At 47.8% G+C, this 6,910-nt stretch overlaps 1 long non-coding RNA gene across 1 annotated transcript; it reads left to right on the forward strand.

The window, feature by feature from the left end:
• Positions 1 to 752: 752 nt before the first annotated feature.
• LOC119338229 lies at positions 753 to 3,298 on the forward strand. Its single transcript, XR_005163841.1, has 2 exons — positions 753 to 2,804; positions 2,898 to 3,298. It is a non-coding gene; the product is annotated as an uncharacterized LOC119338229 (long non-coding RNA).
• The last annotated feature ends 3,612 nt before the right edge of the window (positions 3,299 to 6,910 follow it).

Below are 6,910 nucleotides of genomic sequence, written 5' to 3' on the forward strand. Positions count from 1 at the left end.
CGCACTATCAGCAGGCTCTCCCCGCTAGACACCAGGCGTTCATCGGCGCACCCTTCCAGCCGACTGGCGCCAGCTACGGCGCCCTCCTTGCGCCGCCATCCCTTGGTGGTTATGGCCCGACCGTCCCGGCGCCGCCCTACGGGGGCCTTCCGCCGCCGCAGGTACCTGTGCCATGGGACCCCACCCTCCTCGCCGCCCAGCACTCCGCGCCGTCGCCGAGTAGCTCTGTCGGTTTAGCCGACTGGTACATGGACTCAGGTGCTACTGCGCACATGGCAGCTCATCTAGGTAACCTAACCTCCTCCACTCCCGTTCACACACCCACTCGTATCACCGTCGGCAACGGCTCCTCCTTACCTATCTATAGTACCTAAATAGTGCATCCCCACTAACCTATTTCTCTTGACATGCAGCCTATCCACATCATCAAGTAGGTCCCATGTGTGAAAAAGTTTTCCTTCTCTTGATAATCTTTCTATAATAACTTTTATCACGCTGCATGCCATGTATTGTGCATGGAAGACAAAAAGAGGGCCTCTCCATATTTGCATCCACTATCCAGAGGTCCATCGTTTCTCACAACTCCGGGTGCATCCACTATCCAGAGGTCCATCGTTTCTCACAACTCCGGGCCCTCTGCTCTGTGTGCTAAGTCTCAATCTATATCGCCACCTCACTTTAATTACGACGCATCAGTTCCTCTTTCTTCTTTTAATAATCAAGTAGTGATTTCTGAAGAGCGGTTGGGGACACATAGTTTTATGAGCAATGCTACACAGACGACATCTTGGCAGCCGATTCATGCACAACAAATGTTAGCAGCCGTCCATCACTTTGGCTCCATGGGTTAGTGCCATCGATCACAGCTTCGTGCAGGCATCGTCCGCCAAGGTGTCGTGTGCATAGTGATTTCGTAGTTTTATCCTCATCTCGCCAGTCCTCACCACATGGAAGATCGGCAGTCTGCCCTGCTCAGCCCCAGTGCCCTCAGCCTATGGATTCACCGGTAGCCCGACTTTTCGGTGCAGAAGCGGGACTACAAACAGCCGGGCGGCCAGGCTGCCGTGCTACTGGTTCCAGGCTTCCAGCCAGGTGGTTTGTGTTGTCTACCGACCAAGACATCACTGGAATCTCCAAGGCAGCGGTATGTGTTCTCCTACGCAGCCCGTCTCCCTCTTCACCTTCTCTAATCTCCAACAAATCCCATTACGTTCTTCCAATAAATACAGATGGATTTATGCCAAAAAGAAGAAACAGATGGATCTACTCCTCCCTGCTCATATATGGGTAACCGACACAATTAATCCCCATCGCCTGCAAGTGACATGCGTGTTGTCAGGGACAGATCTACAGCCCTAGACAATGTATTTGTAGCCTGTTCGTCGTGGAGTCTGTTTGATTCTGCCCCCGCCATCCAGTTTTTGCTGGCTCGGTTTTTAAATCCATAGATTTAAAAATTGGTATACATGGAACTGCATCAGCTATTTCCCTCGGAACATTCATGTATTGGCCGCATAAATTACCGGTATTCCATTAGAGATAATAAAGCATGATACGATCTGGCTGTTGTACTGACATTTTGCTCTTAAATTGTACTCCCTCCGTCCCATAATATAAGAGCGTTTTCGACACAGTGTCAAAAACGCTCTTATATTATGGGACGGAGGGAGTAGGTTATTTCAGAGAAAGGATGGATGGTCGTATATCCACCCAGCTGGATGGATGGTAGGTTACTAGGTTGCATATTTAACAACAGTTTTGTGGTCACAATTACTTTTATTTGGTATGTTTCTTATGCGAGAAGTGAACTCGCAAGTAGTTTTATTTGGTGTGCTTCTTATATGTAAAATCACAATTTCAGTGAGACTGAAACTCAAATTCAGTGAGCATGCACAATATATTCAAGTGGAGAAAAAGGTTTCTCCTCTGCTATTTTCTTGGATGATTTGTTAATCGAGATGCCCCTGATTGCTTCAATTCATTATGTCTTTGAGATAACAAACTGGTTTGGCATGGCTGTCCTTAGTAGGGTAATTACTCTGGATGTTTCAGGCCTTTATTTTTCTCTGAAATTTACCTTGATTTTAACACTCAAACATGGCTCTGCTGCTGAACTGAACTTCATATGACACTTTTATCCAAAGCGCATCCTCTTCTTTTTTCACTGCATGAAGCAATGGGGAGAAGCTAAATGCATATGTGTATGATGGTAACTATGTCTCTTAATGTACGAGAAAGCTCTATGATATAAAAAAAGCTACATGCATGCATATGTCGATCCAATTGCAGGTTCAGGGTACTGTTCTTATCTGTCATGGTTCGATGGGAAAATAAACAGTAGTACTAGGGGCTGCTTATATCCCTCGCTACAGCCGGCACGCAGGCCATTACACACACTCATGACACGCAGGCTGGACAACCACGCACACACTAGGTAGGCTGAGGCCCATTCATGGCACACAGGCTCAATTCCAACATCGACCAGTACGAGCTCTGCATCAGGTGCCCTGACAGGCATGGGTGACAGATAATATCAAGAGATAACTCTCCAAGCCAGTCAGTACAGTAAGAAATACACTTGCTTTCATGAATCATGACTAACCTTGCTCAATTAACTGTAGAAAAACGTTGTATCTTGCAACTATTTTCATTTGCGTAGGCATCCGTTTCACGTAGTTTAACACTAACTTTGATCTTTTATGCTTGCACCATGTGCGAAATTCTTGAGCACATCTGCAGATGTCACCTGGCCCTTCACATGCCTAAGTGTAAAGCCGACACTCTGCTCTCCAGAACAAACACAGGTACGCCACATCTTCAGCATTAGCAATCTCTTCGACAATTTCTTCCTATTTGTTGTATGCAAAGAGGGGGAGGAGACATTCTCTATGTAACAGGATAGCAGTTCGGCACCCACCGACAATATTCGCGATGGCGCCTCAGGAGACTGACAACGTCCATGTCACCTGCTTCCCGTCGCGATGGGCATGTCCAGCAGGCAGGACAAGGCGCAAAGCGAGTGGCGAGAGGGATATGGTGCCAGCCCGGACGGCTACTAGGTTGGCGTGGTGAGTGCCTTGATCGATTCAGATACAACCAGATAACCACTGGGCAATTTGGTCCTTTCATGAGCCTATAAATTTGAAAAGAAAAGAAATGAACAAAATGAGGTGCTAATGGCACGGTAATCAAGATATCAACGAGCTATGTGGAGGTTCTACGAAGGAAATCTGTAATGTCAACATTCCGCAGAGCCACACACAGGAAGTGGCAAAAATATAAATACTAAAACTTAACATAGTGTAGGCCCGAGCACTTCCCAATTATTAGTTGAAGATCAGTTTGCATAATAGCAATGTGTTATTTTCTCATTGATGGTTACTGAAACCGAAAGTATGTTAAAAGGAATATCATCTATGACTATTAATTTGTGGCTTGCATCTGACTATCACTTCTAACTACGTGGATAATTTGGATCTCGGTGCTTATCCATGTGTAAGTTCTCATGCTATTTATAGCCCAGTGCTTTAAGTGAAAAGGAATTGGTACTCTCTTCGGCAAAAAAGGAAGTGATAATCCTCATACTGGAGCTCCATTACTCATTGTCAAGTAAAACAAGCTATTACAGTGGTCATTTGTATTTTTTCATTATTTGTTCAAATATCTTGACACTTTAGGTATGACGATTGATTTACAACAAGAGTTGCAAATAATACACAATAAATATCTCAAAATGGCAATTGGTACATAACCTTTCATAGTGTTCCCATTTCAGAATCTCAGATCGCATAATTCACATTTCGTTATCTTTCTAATTGTACTTTCAAGTATGGTGTCCATTGTAAAAAATATCTTAAGATCATATATCTACTCCTCAAACAATGTTATTTGATTTATGTATTATCATGTGCATAGGACTAAGAGTTCCCGCAGCAACGCGTGGGGAATCATCTAGTTACTCATATCGGTAGCACTGTCTTTCCCTCCACTTCCACATCCATCACTATGTCTAATGTTCTTGTTTCACCTGATCTAGTCACGAACCTAGTTTCCGTTCGTCGTCTTACTCGTGAGAACCACTTACTGTTGAATTTGGCGGTGTTGGCTTTTCTGTGAAAGACGCCCGTACCCGGATGGTCCTTCACCGATGTGACAGTTCCGATGAGCTCTACCCCGTGCACGCCGGCGCCTCCACATCCACACCCATCACCCTTGCCGCCGGGGTTGACCTTTGGCACACTCGCTTGGGTCACCCCAACCACACTGTCTTATATCAAATTCTTAGGAGTTTCTCTTTCTTATGTGATAAGCTCGACGAGTACTCTTGTGAGGCTTGTCGCTTAGGCAAGCACGTTCATCTTCCCTTTAGTGCGTCTTCTTCAGTTTCCACTTTTCCGTTTTAATTACTTCATAGTGATGTTTGGACATCTCCCGTTGCGAGTAACACGGGCTATCTATACTACTTGGTGATTTTAGATGATTATTCTCATTATGTGTGGACTTTTCCCCTTTGTCGTAAATCCGATGCTTTAGCCACACTCGCCGTCTTTTATTCCTATGTCACCACCCAGTTCGGTCGCCCCATATTCGCACTCCAAACTGACAACGGAAAAGAGTTTGAAACGTCGCTTTTCGCACACTTCTCGCCTCCCATAGCACCACCTTTTGTCTGACTTCCCCTACACTTCCCAGCAGAATGTCCGCGCCGAGCGCATTCTCCGCACTCTTAATGACTGCGTTCGCACGTTACTCTTTCACTCTAACATGCCCGCTCGGTTTTGGCACGATGCCCTCGCTACCACCACTCTCTTAGTTAACATTCGTCCGTGTCGCCCTCGGTGGAACTACGCCCCTCACCACCTTCTCTTCGGCACACCACCGTCCTATGATGGTCTCCGCATCTTCGGGTGTCCCTGTTATCCTAGCACCGCGTCCACCACGCCACACAAGCTAGCACCACGATCTGTCCCATGCGTCTTCCTTGGCTACCCTCCTAACACCAAAGGTTACCGGTGCTATGATCCTGTCACTCATCATGTGTACACCTCGAGGCATGTGTACTTTGTCGAGATGATGTTCCCTTTTTCTCAGGTTCCTCCGGCTTCGCCCCCTTCGGCCCCGGCCCCCGCACCCCTTCATGGAGCGATGCGCGACGGCAGCCCCTGGCCGCCCCCCTGGCACGGTGCCTCTGCCGCCACCACCTGGCTTCGTGACTCCCTCCCCCGAGGTTGAGTCCGAGCGGGCCCCGTCTCCCTCATACGAGGTTGAGCCCGGCACCCCGCCCGCCCACCCTGCGACGGGCTCGACGTCACCCTCGCCCGTCGCCTCTTCCGCCGCCGGCTCGGCCGCCGCTGCTGCCGCTGTGGCCCCCGCCGTCGCCGCCGCTGCAGCCTCCGCCGCCGCTGCGACCCCCACCACCATCCCGGGTGCCCCCGCCGCCGCAGCACCCGCCGGCCCTATTGCCCCGCCACTTGGCATGACTACCCGTGCCCGAGCAGGCGTGCTTCGGCCCAGCACGCGCTACTCCGCCGACGAGTATGTGTGCGCCGCCTCGACGTCGACGCCATCACCCGTCCCCACCTCCACTCGCGCTGCCCTTCGGGATCCCCACTGGCTAGCTGCGATGCAGGAGGGGTTCGACGCCTTACAGCGCAACCGCACATGGCAGCTTGTTCCAGAGGAAGGTGTACCAAGTGGGCATAACCCACCTGGGCACGCCAGAGCCCCCAGGCGCGCCCTGGTGGGTTGTGGTCCCCACGTGGGCCCCCTCACTTACCCCTTCATCCCACATTGTCACCTACCTCCAGAAAAAATTCCCTCATACTCTCTCTCCCGTGTTCTTGCTCATTTATCTACCATTTTCGATATCTTTGCTCGAAGCTCCATTTCCGAAACTGTTTCAGGGATTTGTTGCTTGGTATGTGACTCCTTCATTTGTCCAATTAGTTTTTGTTTTAGTGGTTTATACTTTGAATAAATAGCTACTCTTGGTGCTGCTATAGATGTTCTTGCATGTTCAATTCTTAGTGTTCTAAGTAGTTTGAATGCTTGCTATGGCCTCTATGTATCCTTATGAGTAGTTGCTATTAGTTTTGTGAAGTTTTGTTGGAAAAATTTTGTGAACTAAAAATTCAGATTTTTGTTCACAGGAAAAATTGTACGCGGACATGAATATCTTCAGGAAGTTTGGCTCTAGGAAGAACTCCAAGGGTGTTACTGGGGAGTCTTCTGACAATGATCTCCACCTTCGGAGGTTGGCGGAGGTACGGCCGTGCGAATGGCCGCACATCCCGTTCCTACAAGAAGCTGGAATTCATGAGGAGTTCATGCAATTCATTGCCAACGCCGGTTGATAATCCCCAAGTGCAGGGAATCATCGTAGCAATTTCCAAAGGTGGAAGTGATAAGTATGGAGTGTAGAACCCACAAGGAGCTAAAGGTAAGATCAATATTCTCTCAAGTCCTATCTGCCACTGATACGACTCCACGTACACCGAACGTTTGCTTACAACTAGATACGAGAAATAAACCTACGATGTGGGTATGAAGAGGATACCTTTGCATGATATCGGAGAGATAAAATATAAAAGTAGGTGTTGTTATCATAAAGTTAGAATATATTACTAAATATTATAAATAGCGAGTGTGGATTAATGATGGGTCGGTGTGCAGAATTGTCCTAGGCAATTGTTAACAAGACCGGTAATCGCTATTGCAATTTCATATGAGGGAGAGGCATAAGCTAACATACTTTCTCATCTTGGATCATATGCACTTATGATTGGAACTCTAGCAAGCATCCGCAACTACTAAAGATCATTAAGGTAAAACCCAACCATAGCATTAAAGTATCAAGTCCCCTTTATTCCATACGCCATGACCCACTTATCCGTGTTTATGCTTCTGTCAC

The sequence above is a fragment of the Triticum dicoccoides genome, chromosome 1B, assembly GCF_002162155.2.
Source record: "Triticum dicoccoides isolate Atlit2015 ecotype Zavitan chromosome 1B, WEW_v2.0, whole genome shotgun sequence".
NCBI classification, from domain to species: Eukaryota; Viridiplantae; Streptophyta; class Magnoliopsida; order Poales; family Poaceae; genus Triticum; species Triticum dicoccoides.